This window comes from Thalia democratica, chromosome 6 (assembly GCF_965202585.1).
Source record: "Thalia democratica chromosome 6, ktThaDemo2.hap1.1, whole genome shotgun sequence".
Classification (NCBI taxonomy): Eukaryota; Metazoa; Chordata; class Thaliacea; order Salpida; family Salpidae; genus Thalia; species Thalia democratica.
The window spans coordinates 26413466-26432164 of record NC_139170.1 but is presented as its reverse complement, the minus strand read 5'-3'; positions in this window follow the sequence as shown (position 1 = coordinate 26432164).

Genomic DNA, 18699 nt, shown 5'->3' with positions numbered 1-18699 from the left:
ATAAATTTATTATTGCCCTTAATGTAACATTTGTGAGTTAATTGTAATTTAAAAGTTATAAGATTACTGTAGCAAGCTAATAAAATAAGAATTTACTACAGCTATTGTTCTACTTAGAAAAACTTACTTTTTGTTTTAGTTTGAATACATTGTAGAAATCGACACTCAAAGATATGGTAAAAGGGATAATTTTAAAAAAATCGTCATTGAGATAAACACTACTTATTTTAGGTATTTTGAATATTATAACATAAAAAACGTATAATTTATAAAAATTATAAGATTCACTAAATAAAAGAACAAATTAGACTTATTTGAAAAATGAAACGGTATATACAAAGTTGAAAGGATGCTTGTTTAAAATAAAAACGCATGTAAGTCAGTAATCTATAAATAAGGAATCCTGCGGCGAAGGAAGAGAGTAAATACCAACAGCTTTCTTTTTGACGGATCGTTTATGGGTGCAGAGTTCTGTGAATTAGGATTTTTTTGTTGGACGAGTTTAAAAAAAAATATTTGTAATTTGGTTGTACAGGGACGATAGTCTAGCTGTAATACCTAATTCTTATAGCTTTAAAGTTGAAAAGCTATAAAAACAAACGTATGCCTGTTTCAAATCTACAGGGTTTTGAGTCTCTCTTGAGTCACCAATGATGACAACTGACTACCTGGATGTAGAGTTCAACTTGTACGATCTCTCTATATGCCTTATATAAATAAAAATTATGTTTATTAACTAAGATTCTTGCTACCAAAAAAATATTATAAAAAATACCAAACATAATTAATCAACGTAAAAATAAAAAATAAAGCAACGAAAAAGACTTTTTTAAAGACAAAACACGATTACAGGTTAATAATGAGAGATGCGCTTACAATGATGAACTTAATTTAAAAAACGGAAACAAAACTAAAACAAAAGAAAACGATATATATTTTGGTATAATGCCTATTTAGTAGTTTAGTTAAAACAAATGTCGGCCGAGAGTTTATAAATCTAATAAAAATCATTTCAAAGAAAATAATCCATTATCAAAAACATTGATCAGACTTTTTAGGCAAAATAGTTATTCATGTAAGGCTAATTTGGAGAGATTAATTAAGTCTAAGTCACATAACCAAAAAACATTTGAAAAAAGTAATCTAATCCAAAACAATGTAATTGCGCTGAAGGCTGCAAATATAATTTGAAAGGGGGCAATTGTCGTTTGAAGTACATTATTTACAAGGCAACAGTTAATTCTTACCTTGAAAAGAAGTTCTACATTGGCTTATGCTAAACTCAGTTCAAGTTCGGATATGCTAACCATGAAAAATCTTTTTAATGTGGTGTACACGAAAATGAGACTGAGCTTTTAAAATACGTTTGTGACCTAAAGCGCAAAAGTATTGATTTTAAAGCATCTTGGAGGTGATAAAAAGAGCACAGCTTATAGAAATTGTAATTACCTTATTTATAGGCTGTGCTTAAAAAATCAATGGCCATTGTGTATTCGTTAAAAAACGAGGGTTACTTAAATAAGACGATTGAATTCCTATCGTCTTGTCGACATATGAAAAAGCTTCTCTTAAAGTTTAATAAATTTAAAAGTATTTAATGTTTAGTCACTTATTTGTAGCTGTGTGAACTTTAGTTGTTTGTTTAAAGGGAAGATTGATATTTGTACTTAATATTTGTCCTCTTAAAAATTACCGTACAGATTTTTTTTGTTTATTTGTATAGCTTTTTTTATTAATGTTTAGCATTGTTCAACTTAATTCGAATTACAGCTGAGGATTGGAAACAATTTTATTGTTTTTATAAAACATATGTTCTGCAGTTTTTAAACTCGAACTTAGTGGAAGGTGATTTAGTTTATATAGTCATTTCATTATCGATATATATATTTTTTTTATTACATAAAAAACAATAGGTATTTACGACCGTTTTGTATATGAGATATCTTACCTCATATACTTATCAGTAGAGCTAATTCATTTACGATGTTTAACAGAAATCTAGAATTTAAAAGTTTTATAATTATTATTGCTTAGTAATAATGAAGGATTTTGTTTAGTGAATTAAATTTGAAAAATGTTTAAATCTTCAACAAGAAAGAAATCTGAATACATAGTTTAAATGTACCAAAAGGTTTGTTAATTGTTAAAAAGAATAGGATGGAAAGCGTTCTTTTTCCACCAAGACCGGAAAAGAGGAACAGCATAACCAGCCAAAAGAACCTTCCCTACAAGAAGATCAGCACCACAAGATAAACGGTTAGTTGAGTTTGAAAATGCGCTGTATAAAATTATAAGTAAAATTAAATTCAAAAAACATCATAACAAATTCCAAACTGATTTTAAACGTTAAAAAACAATTTAAACAAAATAGAATCATCAAATAAACTATTTGTGCTCTCTGATAAGTCAAATAACCTCTATAAAGTAGACAAATGTATTTACGAAAAATATTAAACGAAAAAATATGCGACGAATATAAAATATCAAACAAAAGCACTGTAAATAAAATAAACGATAAGGCCTATAGCCTAATAAAAACACACAACTGTTTGGAGTGGTGCTGCTAGTTGTCATTTGAAGTCAATTGTTTGTATGCAAAAAATAATTGTAAGATGTGTTTGTCGCGTGCCTGCACTGACTTCAACAAATTTATTATTTTTGAAAACTTGTATTCTGAAATTTAATGAGGTTTTTAGTTTGTAAGTTGATGCTGAATACTTTGAGTGGATTTGAGGTTAACCACAGTTGTTTTACTCCAGTAAGTATGCTTTATATACACAATACAAGTCATTCAAAAAATAATAATTTTGTAGTTGAAAGGCCTAGATCAGGGCTTGGCCTAAGTTCCTTCAAGTATTTTGGCCCTAAGTTGTGGTCTAGTGTTCCAGAATTTTTTAAAAACCTAAAAAAGAATCAGTTTAAATATAGTTACAAAAAATCCAGTATACCGAGTAGGTTTAGAGTGATGTGGTTGAGTAATTTGTGTTGCATGAAGATTTTGCTTAATTGGTTTTGGTTGTTATTTTTATCTGTTTAATATATGTATGGTCAATTTTGTTTGTGTTTACTCTGATCATGATTGGCTGGTTTTAATATGTTGATGGGAAAAGATATTGTATGGTTGTGCTGATTGTTTATTTAGTGTTTTCCAGTTTTGTTATATACTTTATTTGTTAGCTGTATATACTAATTACTACTGCATATTAAAAAGTTTTTTTTGTTACTCTTATTAGAATAAATTAATTCTATCAATACAAGTATCAGAAACTACATTTTTTCTTAATAGTTTTATTTTTTGATTTTTTGTTTATTTTTTTCTGAGTAACATTTCAGTAAAATAGTTAGTTATTAAGCCTAAGACAATTAATTAAATGCTAATGTATTCATTATAATGCTAGTTTTATGCATTTCCTCAACAACTGATGGTGACAGTGATCACATGTTTAGACTGTTGGTGTGATATTTTTGTTTGTGAACACTTACTTGGGGATTTGAGCTTCATGATTTTCCCACACTTTGTGGTTTTTAGTGTTGAGATTTTAACCTTGTGAGTGTTCTCCCAATGGCGTGTCACAAAGAGTTTTTTATTTATTTAAAATATAGTTGTTGTTTATTTGATTTTGGATAGTTAAAGTAAAATATTGGTGGGCAGGTAAAATTACATATGATGTAACACACTCACTTTTACCCATTAAACGTTTATCGTTGCAAGGGGTAGAGTTTGAGACTGATGTCTTTTTACCATAAAAAAATATTATTTAAGTTTTTATCTAAAAGTATTCTCCACTATACTAAGTAAAATGATTGAATCGCCGAAGAAGAGCTTCAGATTAAAAATTTTAGCACAAAATAAAATTTCAAACAAAAACAATATAAGATAAAAACAACACAAAAGATAAACTTTGCAGTTGCCGCAAATATCCTTGTCCTTTAAATAATCAATGCCTAGTTTCTAATATACTGCATAGAGCCACGGTAACATCCAATAAACTGTTGAATATTCCACCAATGGTCGCTGATGCTCAAATAAAACAACTAAACAGTACTTAAGATCTACAGGAAATACATTCAAACAAAGATATAAGAATAACAAATCTTCATTCAACAACATTAAAAAAAGACATACAACAGAACTAGCAAACTATATTAGAAATTTGAAAGATAACAATACAAACTACAAAATAAAGTGGGAAATACTACACAGGACTTTGATTCGATTAGATTTATAAACTCTCGGCCGATATTTGTTTTAACTAAACTACTAAATAGGGCATTATACCAAACTATATTTCGTTTTCTTTTATTTATATATATATATAAATATATTTTTTTTTTCGTTTTTCAAAATTAAGTTTATCATTGCAACCGCATTTTATATTATTATTAACTTGTAATCGTTTTTGTCTTTAAAAAAGTCTTTTTCGTTGCTTTATTTATTATTAAAACGTTATTTAATTATGTTTGGTATTTTTTTTATAATATTTTTTGAATAGCAAAAATCTTAATAAATATACGTAATTTTTACTTTTTATAAGTCATATAGAGAGATCATACAAGTTGAACTATACATCCAGGTAGTCAGTTGTCATCATTGGTGACTCAAGAGAGACTCATGACCCTGTAGATTTGAAACAGGCATACGTTTGTTTTTATAGCTTTTAAACTTTAAAGCCATAAGAATTAGACATTACAGCTAGACTATCGTCAATGTACAACTCAATTCTTCCTAAAAAAATTAAATTTTGTTTTAAAAACTTGTCTCACAATATAAATCCTAATTCACATAATTCAGCACCCATAAACGATCCCAGCGCTACATTAAAAAGAAAGCTAGTGATATTTGCTCTCATCTTTCGCCGCAGGATTCCTTATTTATAGATTAATGACTTACATGCGTTTTTGTTCAAAATAAGCATTCTTTTAACTTTGTAAATACCGTTTCATTTTTTAAATAAGTCTAATTTGTTTTTTTTTTAATAAATCTTGTTATTTTTGATAAATTATACGTCTTTTATGCTATAACACTCAAAATACCTAAAATAAGTAGTTTTTATCTCAATGACGTTTTTTTTTCAAATTATACCTTTAACCGTAACTTTACGTGTTGATTTCTTTAATGTGTTCAAACTATAACAAAAAGTAAGTTTTTTAAGTAGAACATTAGCTGTAGTAAATTTTTTTAACATAAAATATGAGCTTATTATTGTAACAGTAATTTTATAACTTTTTAAATTACAATTAACTCACAAATTTTACATTAAGGGCAATAATAAATTTATTGTTTAAAGTTTTAATTTTTTAGTGTTCTGTTTTTTTATATAGATTGTGTAAAAGTGAAAAATATTTGGTTAGGATTGACTTAAAAATAAAGTTTTCTGAAAAACAAAACAAATATATAATTTATATATGTATTACTAGTTAAGTTTTGTCATTTTTTTGATGAACTATATTTTTTTCTCATTTTGTATATTTTACTTTGGTATGACATAAAAAAACTTAAATCAAAGGTAAATAATTAAACAAAACAACTTATAATACAAATTATTTCATGCTACAGCTATGTTAAAAAAGCAACGTTACAACTTTAATATTATCATTTAGAAAATAAACTGGTATAATTCATTTCTTACTTAGTAACAATTAAATAATAATATTAATGCAAATCAAACATTTTATTAATTTCCAGATTTCGGTGACAAAAAAATATATACGACTTTTTAAGTTTAAGAAACTGCCATTAAAAAGGTTACATGACTATTCAAATTCTGACAATTCAAATTCGGACAATTCAAATACGACAATTCAAATTCGGACAATTCAAATACGACAACTCAAATTCCGACAATTCAAATTCCGATAACTCAAATTCCGACAAATCAAATTCCGACAATTAAAACTCCGACAATTTAAATTTCGACAACTCAAATTCGGACAATTCAAATTCTGACAATTCAAATTCAAACAACTCAAATTCGGACAACTCAAACTTAGACAATTCAAACATCGACAACTCAAATTTTTACAATTCAAATTTTGAAACTCAAATTGTAGCAATTTATATTTTGATAATTTAATTTCGGACAACTAAAATTCTAACTATTAAAATTCTAGCAATTTAAACTCTGACATTTCAAACCCGACAATTTTATTTTTGACTATTCAAAAGCCGACAACTAAAACTCTGATAAATAAAACCAACAACATAAAATAAAGTTTCAAAAACTATTTATTTTTGTAGCATGTAACCTCTTTTCAGTTTTTGCCATGAAAGCTTTGACAGCATTAATTGTTTTATATATTATTATCTTGAATGATAAAACTTAGTTTTAAAATAAATACAAAAGAATATCAAAGGAAAATTATATTTATAAAAAGTTTTATAATAAGAGGTTATTTTATCGAAAATTTTAATTGTATATCTCCATGTACTTGTCGTTTTTTAGCGATGTGTTTTTAAATTTGCAAAATTTTATTTTGATAACTTTAAGTTGTTGTGTTGGCTTTTAATCTTCTATTCTTATAGATTAGGGTTTGGCAACATACGGCCCGCAGGCCGGATCCGGCCCTCAGGAGAAAATGACCGGCCCGCTAAGGTCAATATTACAAAATTTTTAATAAATTTTATATCATAATTTTACAATAAAAAAACTGTAAGAATTTGACTTTAAAATACTTAATTTAAAAATATAATTTTAATTTATGTATAGTGATAAAAACACCATTTTTCGTCGTAACATTTTGTTTAGTTCAAGATCAGAGGTAATATCTTTACTTTTTTTAAACCAATTTAAGAGATATGCTTAGTTATATATACGCAGTCCTGGCGGTTACTAACTATAATGTCATTTTAAAATGATATCCTTAGGCAGTTCTATGCTACTACTTAGATTAATCTCGTTAAATAATTAAGTACGTATATAGAAAATAAATTGGAATAATACTATCAATCTAACAGATTATAAGTGTTGGTGGAACCTAAACTGCTGTTTATTGAGATAGTTTTACAAAGCAGTTAGATTATTTAAACTAAAATTTATTTAAGTAGGTTTTTAAGTTTGTTAGAAAGCTTAAACTACTTGTATAAAGAAATCGAGTCAATAAGTTTAGACTGTATTTACAAAAAAAAAATTTGCAATAAACTACAACGAATTGTACTAATAAAATAGTTCGATATGAAACACTTCGGCTTAACAGCCGAAGCGACGAAAACAAACCCAAAAAAACTAATAAAAAACAAATACTAACAAACAGTAAGTCAACTAAAAAAGCTGAACTCAAATGAGTTCGTTACTTTTAAAGAGAACTTGAGAGAAGAGAATGAAATAAGATGACTTTATACTGTTACAGAGCGGTTACAAGACCTAATATTATACATATTGTTAATATATTGTTCAGCACAAGGATGCCAAAAATAGATGATTCCGAAAACTTAATAAAAAGTCGTATGTTTTAGCTTGAAATATTAATTTCGAGTAAATTTTAAGTAATCGATTTTTTGTATTTACAAATATTGTATTAATTAAGTCAAGGGTGAAATATTTATTATCCAGTGACATAGATCTAAGAGCAGCAGTTACAAGGGGAATATTTGCGGTTATATTTTATCCGATTTGTATAAAGTTTTCATTATTTAAATCAAAACTTTAGTTGTTTTAAGTTAAAACACGTTTGCATGTATGTCCAATAAATACAATCTCGTTATAATAGTTGCTCTCTTTTAAAACTTTTTAGTGTTTTTTAATGTAAGTCACATTGTCGTAACGTTTTATGTAAAATAAATTGTATCTCTACAAATACAGTAAAACTTCATTCTATGCTATTTTTTAAATAAAAAAATCATTTCCTAAAATTAAAATCAATATTATTATTTTTTGATGCAATAAAAAACACTTAATTGACCATTCTTGTGTAATTTAACTCTAGATTTGATTTTAAATTATGCTACTTTTTATTTTGAGTTGCCCATTTTTATTTATTCAAGTTATCAAATTTTTGAAGGCAATTTTTTTTTGATTAGTAAGTGTAACATAGCGCTAAATTAAATGTATATCTATAGCATGATATTCTAGGTATGTTACTCTATTTAGTGTAACACTTTCGTTTCTTATAGTTTCAAAAAACAATTAAAATTTTTTTTTAGTCAATGGTAAGTCGATTTAGTTTTTGCAATCAGAACTCGGGTCTTGGTCTTGTCACCGTTACTCGGTCCTTAATTTCTTTTAATTGACTACATTGCATAATTCTAGTTAGACTATCGATTTATTATTTGTAATCAGTATATTTCTTATTTTTACTATATACGTATTGGAAAAGAGGTTTTGTTAAGCAGTTTCTTGTTAAGTGATGTTTTAATGATGTTTAATATAAATAAAAAAAAAAAAAACTTTATATAAAACAATGATAAGTAACTAAATTTTGTTTTAAAAACATCTAATCTAAACAAATTAATTTATAGAACTATGCTTTTCAAATAGTAAAATTACTTTATATCATTACATAAAAACTTATTGTTATTTTTCAAATCGGTTTATGCTTATGTTGTTAAAACTATTATTGTTATTGTTAATTTATTTTTTTTTGCTTAGTAAAAGCTAAAACTTTACAGTACTTATCTTTATATTTTCGTTTATAATAGTTAAATTCAGTTATGGTTGAATTAAATTTTTTTAAAATATTATAAAAATATACAATAGTTTATTTATCTATTTAAATGTAAAGTTGTTTTCACTTTTCAGGAAAAACTATTAAATAAAATAAAAATTAAACTTTAAGCACAAAATACTGATAAAAGTAAACGTTAAAATTATTCAGGTTATAATATTTTTACTTTTTTTATAGAATTTGTAATCTATCATTCAATTATTCACATTGTTGGACATCGACGTGAAAATTTTATTATTTTCGCTTCGATAGTCCAAAAGTCGAGTTTATAAGTAATTTCATATTTAAATCCTTTTCTTTTACTAATAATTCTTTAAATGATAAAAACACCTTGGTTTTTAAAAACATTGTTTTGAAAAATAATAACAACCGCTAGTTGACGCATTTTTGCCATGTAGAATTAACTACTGATCACGCCGGGTTTCATGCTTTAATCAGCATGTTACATCATGCAACCATGTCTTGACCAGGCGATTGTTATGTAACAAAGACGTATATAAACAGCAGAGCAAACGAGAAAGCAGGTCATTTGGATTTCGACGTTAACAAGAAGCATCACTACGCCAGTTTCCAGTCCAAAGCGTAAGCCGCCATCTTGGAAGAGCTAGCTGAATTCTCGGAAAACCTTCTTTGGCGCTCTGAGTGTAAATCGCAATCTTGGAAAAGGTAAATGAACTCCGGTGAAACATTCTTATCCAAGTACTTGTTTGTTTGTCTGAAACATTTGCTTTGTACTTAACTTCATAACTTCGTATTTTTTATATCTTATTCTATATACATTGTGTATACCTACTTTAGCAACGTCGACGGGGCGTACAACTTGATATAAGTTGTTAACGTGCCATACTCATAAGCCTACGCATACTGCAGCAGACAAGCAGCAATAACTTCCAGTTTGGATCAATTTGAACATTGAACTCGACTCATAAGCCCACGCATTCGGTGGCATTAGTTTATTACTCTTATCTTTCGTTTTCTTTATTTAAATATTGTATCTTTTTATCTCGCGCGCTCTACATCCAGTGTCAACGAGGAAGTATAAGTTCATACATTCTGAACCAGTAAACTGTACGAGCAACCATTTGTTACAGTCCAACTAGAATTGTGAACTGCAAGAAGCCTTCTCAAGTAATAAACTTATTGTCTTGTCTTTGGTTGTGTTGCATAATAAAGCATATAGATACTTGTTAGTCTATATTCAAACTTAATTTAAAAGTAAAATGAATAGGGTATTAGCTATTACACACTCTTGCACTCGGTCGCAGACCGAGGTAGTAACCAAAGATATGACGGCCCCGAAGCTACTGCTAATCTGGCTCCTGTCGAAACTGCCGAACCTGTTACAGAGGCGGTTTCACATGAAACTAGAGACCCCAGTGGTTCGGAGTACATCAATGGCGTCCTCTCCAGCTCTTTCACACCAACCATTGAGGACAACACTAAAAGAATAAATGAGCTAACTAAAGTATTAGAAAATAAATTTGATGAAATTTTAAAAGCACTCTCTTTACAGAACAGTCAACCAATCAATACCTCTGCAAGAAGTGTGGTAAGTTCAGTTAATGATTTTAATTCACAAATAAACTTGATAAACTTGCCCTCAGCCAGTAAATATATGATGATTACAACAACGGCTGCCAACAATCCTACGCACTTTCAAGATTCCCTAAACATAAGAACATCGCTAATATCCAGCTACCCAGTAACATCTGAAACAGAAACATTCCTTACTACAAATATGAGCCCAATTAATACACCTTTGGAAAATTTTTCACAACCATATTGTCATCAACAAGATCCAAATTCTCACTTAAACTCTGATCAAACAAATTACAGAAAATCAAATCACATTTACGGCAATAACTTAACTATTGAGCAGCTTAAACGACAGATCGACATTCTCCAAAATAAGGTAAACAAAAATCCAGAATATTTCAGAATTTCGAATCAAACTAATGGCAATTACATTTCTTTCAATCAAGAATATTCGCCCGAAAATCAAAACATCCACCAAACAATAAATTCAAGGCAATTAATTCGTTTTCCAGAGCGAATGTTTAGGAAAATTAAAGGGAAAAACCCTAGAGAGGAATTCAAATTATTTGAGCTTCAGTGTAAAAGCCAGGGCATTTTCGATGATATAACTCTGTTTGAAATTATAATCCGAATATGGCAATTGATGATGTGCTTTACTATGTAAAAGTTGGTAAACCATCTAGCTATGTCTGTTTCAAACAAGAAATCTTAAGCATGACACGATGCTTACCGTATATACACAAACCTCCACCTATTTGGAGTCATACCCCAACTTTTAAAGACACTCATCAGTTGGTATCGAAAAGTCTTACTTGCTCACCAGATGACCTCTATAAACATCTTATTATTAATTATAGTCCCAAATGGGCTAGTAAAATTCTAAAAAAAGACCTTGAACCTCTATTAGGAAGTTTAAGCTCCGCCTTAAGTGGATTCTTGAACAAGGCGCAACTGATTGGAAAATAAGTTATAGTAGTAAAAGATCAAATAACCAATATAAGTCAAATAATAAATTTAAAAAGATATTTCACCAAAATCGAAATAAAAATTGTTCGCAATTTAATCAAAACATAAACAACTACTCAAAGAATATAGACAATATCAAAGTAAATTTATTAATAAGAACCTTAACAGATGCTGATATCATGTTCGTTTTAGTGAGAAAGCCAAAAATTGTAAAGGTTCTCAATGTAAAATGTACAAAAAGTTTGTAGAAAATAAAATAAAATATATTAAACAAAAACCAGCAATGGTAAAAAAAGCTTTATTTCTAGAAGAAAGGATAGAAAAAGAAAAGTTGGAGTGCACATGGGAAGATAAATCAATAAGAATCAAAGAAGCAAATTCGTACTCAACCTATAAATCACTTAACAAAATACTTAAACAAAAGTCAACTGAACCAAAAAGAAGATATAGCAATTTTCGAGAAAATAAGGTACTCTGTGACACATAGTCAAATATAAGTACCAAACTACAAGTTATTACTGATAAAAATAATAAAATACCTTATTTGTTTGATATCAATGCACAACATTCGATTATTCTAAGGCAATAACTAGTTCATATGAAGAAGATGAATTAGCACCTGAAATTTGTGACGTCAGGGGAAATAAATTAAAAGTTTTAGGATATACAGCTCTGAATGTTAAAATTGGTTTACAACAAGATTTATCTCACAAACTTTATGTAATAGATTCAAACAATTTATTTGCTATTCTTGGCATAGATTTAATCGTAAAAAGAAATTTGTTAAACAATGCAAAAGAAAAATTAATAATTAAAACAGAAACAGGAGTTAACCTCGAACTAACAAATACTTTTTGTAAAACAACCATAAAAAGTGAAGTGAAAAAGCTGAAAGAAATTGTAAAAGAATCAAGTTATAAAGAAAAACTCAAGCATAAGCCTGTTCTTGATATTAAACTTAAAAATAAAAGCGTGCCTTGTCGTCAAAAAGATTTTATAACAAATGCAATAGCATCAAAAGAAATAAAAAACAGCTTCAACAAGTTGTCAAAAGGAAGCATTCCAAAAAATTTTAGAAACGATAACAAGAACCTCCCAATATAATTTTTATCAACGGTCGAAATTTATGCAAACAAAATAAATATATTAAATAAAGCTGTGAAATTTTTTTCTAAAAAGTGGAGCAGTATTCAGAAAGTAATTTCGTTACATATTAATCAATCTCTTAGTTGCCTAATAGAAACAAAGAAAATTACAAGAGACGACTTTTATATTCAACAAAAAAACGACTTTAAAGACTACACGCATCTAGTCACTTAACGATAATAAGACAACATAGGTTCTGTCAACCGGACTAATGAAAACTCTAATCCTGTCACATTTACGTTTATTTTTTCAAGTTTGTTTTATCAGTGGATAAGAAGATATAAGTTTTAAAGTGAGTTACATTACTCTTATAATTTTATATATGTGTATATATGTATTTATGTGTATGTATGTATATATGTGTATATATTAATTTAATTCTTTTAATCACATCAGACATGGCATAAAAAAAACACAAATTTATTTTTAATTCCTTTCTAACATTTTTTTTGTGCTTACACAATAACTAAACTTAATACTCAAGTTTACAAAGCTGATAAATAAGTATCTGTTCTTGCAATTTTACAAATTTATAATTTTCTAGCGCAGCTCCACAATGAAAAAAAAAGAGAATTAATGATTCTTTAGTTCATTTTAAATTAAATGTCGGAAGCGTTCAAATAATAATGTTTCTAAATCATAGATATTGTTTTTCCGGTATGAATTTAATCCCATATTAAAAAGCATTAACTTTTTAATAAGCGTTTGGTCTTTCTCTGTTTATAATTTTAAGTATATAATTACTTTGATCGTGCTCTAACAAGAGTGCGCAAACACACTAACCTAAAACCAAAAATAAATAATTATGTACTTGTCGAACTCCTATGTTAATAACAAGAAAAAAATATTTTTTAACTTTAAAGTTGGTCTATTTAAAAGTAAAAATCTTTGTACGGAAAACATTGTTTTTCTGGAATATCTATTCATAAATTAAGCTACTTAAATCATGAACAAATAAGTGTTTTTAAACCAAATCTCGATCTGTCCTAAAGTACCAAATAATTTTTTTTTGCTCGTGCTTAAAAAAACAAAAAAAACATTTGTTAACTTTCTCAAAAAGTTGCAAAATTGAATCAGGCTTACTAATTTTATTAACACAAATATTAAGCTTATTTCTCTTTTTTACAAGCTTACTTACTCTCTCTTCCTTTTATGCACGTAACAGCTGCAGCGATAATATGTTTTTCAAAAATATATCAAAAAGACACAAAACACTACTTTATAAATGAATGTTCTCACCAAAATTCTTAAACATTAACAGGTGGCATATATTTCTTAAATGAATTAAAAAGACACAACAAATTATTTTATAAATAGTTGTTATCGTCGCAACTCTTAAAAATTAACAGGTGTTTTTGTTTCCATTATCACAGTTTACGACACAATCCTTTCTTTAAATACAAAACACGTGCAATCGAAACTAACTCCCTTGAATTTAATTATTGCGCTAAGCTCACTTTAATAACTTAACCAGAAGCTTCTGTCAATCAAGTTAATTTACCGTATTTTGTCTCATCACTTTTGCAGTTCGAAAAGAAACTTAAAGTTTAAATAACTTCCAACTGTTAAGCAAAATTTTTTTTGCCACTAAAAAATCTTATCAAAAGGTTCCGTCAATAAAATTGCTTAATCTAAAGGGTTTGGAATGTCGCTTTTTCATCTATCTCTAATTTCAAATTATTCACTGACAGTGTGAAAATGAGTTTATGGCATTTTTCATGGATCAGTTTTTCGATCATCTTGAATAGAAGTAGAAGAACCATTAAAATTAATCCGGTAAAGTCAATCACTAATAGCGTTCAAAACAACTGAAGTCAAATATAAAAGTCTACAGTAACACAAAAGGAAAGTTTTTTTTTTTTTTAAATAATTAAAGAAAAACTCTTTTGTTAATATTCATAATGAACAAACCTAAAAGCTTTATATGTTTCTTTACTGTAAAAGTATTTTATTTTTAAAAAAAAGCCTCTTCGTTAATTTGTTTCAATATTTTACACTACTTAAGTAGTTTTATTGAAATTGTCAATTAAGTTTTTAATCTTCTTTTTTTTACTGCATGAGTTAAGTGGTTTTAGTGTAAATATTTTAAACTAATAATTAACTTAACAACGTCAAGTTTATAAGCTTATGGTATCAACAAATAAAAAAAAAACTTTTATTATTACTTTTGACTTTTAAAAACATTGACAGTTACATGATAAAATAGTTTTTACTTTTAATTTACTTAATTTATTTTAAGTATATAAACAAAACCAAAAAAAAAAAAAGAAAAAAAAAAGCTTAATAAAATGAGTTTTTTGATTGTTAGTTTTATTGAATACAGCTGCATTGTATTTGGTATGTATTCTTAACATTTAAGCAAGCAACACTCAGATTTTCATAAAATTTATGCCAAAGAAAGTTAAAATGTTTAGTTTATGTGTGCTGACATTAGTTTTTCCTTAAAGTAAGCTCTTTACAGTTTAAATTAAGTAGACTTTCATTAGAAAAAATATTTTTTTAAAACTAAACTGATAATACTTTAATAATTCGATAAACATTTTTAACACATTCTTATGCATTGCTTCATATTTTATATTCACTATTTTAAACATGTTACATGCTTTACTGAAAATAATGCACAGTTATTATTTTATTTAAAACTTCAACAAAAACAATTTTACATATATAAATTTTAAATATAAGCATGTCTTATTAAGTTTTCTTGTAAGTTACTTTGCTTAAAACTTTTTTTTGTTAACCTTTTACTTCATCTAGTTTTAAAAATAGTGTAAGTAAACATTTTTTTCTGACCAACTCTAGAAAAAAACATATATACATATTTAAGAATTTAAAAAGTATTAAATAACAATACAACCTTTTATGCAACTAAGCAAACAAATTTATTTAGTCGTGTAATGCATTTTATCTTTTACTTTTTGTTAGTATGCGTACAGTTTATTTTCTGGATTTTACATCCTTCTTTTTACTCTTTTGTCACCAATTGTACTTATATTTTATTTTAAAATTTGTATATTATATAGAGAACAACTTTTTGAAAAGTAGGAAGCTAGTTTTCTTTTTTGCTTTAAAAAAAATTTACTTATTCAAAATAAAAAGAAAAAGTAGTTTTAACAGGGTCGATGTTGGAAATCGACGTGAAAATTTTATTATTTTCGCTTCGATAGTCCAAAAGTCGAGTTTATAAGTAATTTCATATTTAAATCCTTTTCTTTTACTAATAATTCTTTAAATGATAAAAACACTTTGGTTTTTAAAAACACTGTTTTGAAAAATAATAACAACCGCTAGTTGACGCATTTTTGCCATGTAGAATTAACTACTGATCACGCCGGGTTTCATGCTTTAATCAGCATGTTACATCATGCAACCATGTCTTGACCAGGCGATTGTTATGTAACAAAGACGTATATAAACAGCAAAGCAAACGAGAAAGCAGGTCATTTGGATTTCGACGTTAACAAGAAGCATCACTACGCCAGTTTCCAGTCCAAAGCGTAAGCCGCCATCTTGGAAGAGCTAGCTGAATTCTCGGAAAACCTTCTCTTGGCGCTCTGAGTTTAAGTCGCCATCTTGGAAAAGGTAGATGAACTCCGGTGAAACATTTTTATTCAAGTATTTGTTTGTTTGTCTGAAACATTTGCTTTTTACTTAACTTCATAACTTTGTAGTTTTTATATCTTATTCTATATACATTTTGTATACCTACTTTAGCAACGTCGACGGGGCGTACAACTTGGTATAAGTTGTTAACGTGCCATTATCATAAGCCTACACATACTGCAGCAGACAAGCAGCAATAACTTCCAGTTTGGATCAATTTGAACATTGAACTCGACCCATAAGCCCACGCATTCGGTGGCATTAGTTTATTACTCTTATCTTTCGTTTTCTTTATTTAAATATTGTATCTTTTTATCTCGCGCGCTCTACATCCAGTGTCAACGAGGAAGTATAAGTTCATACATTCTGAACCAGTAAACTGTACGAGCAACCATTTGTTACAGTCCAACTAGAATTGTGAACTGCAAGAAGCCTTCTCAAGTAATAAACTTATTGTCTTGTCTTTGATTGTGTTGCATAATAAAGCATATAGATACTTGTTAGTCTATATTTAAACTTAATTTAAAAGTAAAATGAATAGGGTATTAGCTCTTACACACTCTTGCACTCGGTCGCAGACCGAGGTAGCAACCAAAGATAAAGATGGCCCCGAAGCTACTGCTAATCTGGCTCCTGTCGAAGCTGCCGAACCTGTTACAGAGGCGGTTTCACATAAAACTAGAGACCCCAGTGGTTCGGAGTACATCAACATGTTTCCTATAAGTATAGTTGGTCTCCTTTTATAAAGTAGTTTAAAGTTATGTAAATTTATAAGTTCTTATGTAACTTAACAAGTATATTTAAAACACAAAATTCAATTGATATTCGCTTAGTTTGCTTTTATTTCGTTTCGTTTAATTGATTGTTCTATTACTAAAGATTTAGATATTTAAATAGAAAAAAACAATGTAATTGCTTATAAGAAACTTATAAGTATGTGGTGTACGACTCGATAACCGATAAATTCTTTTGTACCCTAGGTCTTTAGACCATACTCTTGACCGCTTTTTTTTATCTTTAAATAAACAATGATAAAAATGATAATTTATATACTTACAAAAAAAAATTCATATTGTTTAAAATTACTTAATTTTATGTCTAAAATTATTCAAAATGTTTTAAATATTATCTTTATAATCGTTTATATCTAATAATTTTTTATTTTTTAGCAGAATATATACATATTTTGAAAACTAAAATAATAATTTTTAAAAAACTATAATATCTCAAATCAAAAAAGAAACATTTGATAAAATTTTCAATTCTCATTATAAAATTTATTGTTACTATTATGTGTACACTTTAGTCGTCTTATTTAAAAAGTTCAATTGTCGTAGTTTGAATTATCCGAATTTGAGTTGTCGTAGTTTGAATTTTTAGAAATTTAGTTGTCGGAATTTAAATTGTCCGAATTTGAGTTGTCGGAATTTGAATTGTCCGAATTTGAATTGTCGAGTTTGAGTTGTCGGAATTTGTATTGTCTGAATTTGAGTTGTAGGAATTTAAGTTGTCCGATTTAAGTTGTCGGAATTTGAATTGTCCGAGTTTAAGTTGTCGGAATTTTCATTGTCGAGTTTGAGTTGTCGGAATTTGAATTGTCCGAGTTTAAATTGTCGGAATTTGAGTTGTCGGAATTTAAATTGTCCGAATTTGTGTTGTCGGAATTTAAATTGTCGAAATTTGAGTTGTCGGAATTTAAATTGTCGGAATTTGAGTTGTTGGAATTCGAATTGTCGGAATTTGAGTTGTCGGAATTTGAGTTGTCGAAATTTGAATTGTCTGAATTTGAGTTGTCAGAATTTGAGTTGTCGAGTTTGAGTTGTCGGAATTTGAATTGTCAGAATTTGAATAGTCGTGCACCCCACGAAAAATGTTATTGAAAAACTTATTTATGCATGAAAATCTAAACAAAAATAAATTGTTGCATATTCGAAAAATTCAAGCTATATGTGTGTAATTGGGTAGAAATAGTATTAATTTTAAAACAATTTGAATTAAACTAATGTAATGATTCAAATTTAAACGGATTTGGGAGCTATATAAAAATTAAAAAGCAAATCTACAAATTTATCTAAATGGATCTAAAGACTGTCTAAAAATTGTAATTTAAACTAAGCATCAATAAAAACATAAATAAAACTTAAAAATAAATAAAATATTCACCACCTATTTTCTATTAAATGATATTTAATTTAAAGTTAGTTTAATTCATAAAAAAAAAATCGAACGTTTGTGCAGACTTAGTGTATCTTATATTTTTTGTTAATTTATGTAGTGACATAACAATCCTTATAGTTTTTTGCTTAATTTCATGTATACTTTGATTTGTGATTTAAGATCTTACTTTAATAAAAATCTGAAGAACTGTTCTGTCTAACAGAACAGCGAAACAATTGTATAAGTATATCCGCTCAGATGTCCTGGTAGCACCGGCAAAGCAGAATTTTAGTCACTTGTGAGCCTAATAGTCGCAAGGCTGTGGCTAGTTTTCTTCTTTGCTTTGCGCTTACTTACGCGTCTTTCACTTATTTCAATATAAGATCTTACTTAAGAATAACAATTATAAGAAAGATAATATGATTATCAATATGAGGATGAAATGTGAAATGAGTATCAATAGCAATATGAATACCAATAACAATTACTACACAACTGATTTTAAATAAAACTTAATAGTAATTAATAAATACAGAAAACTTTAACGTTAAATATCGCTAAAATATTACTAAAAAATTATATACAGCTGTAAAATTACTAAATTTATTATCAAACAAATTAACTACAAAG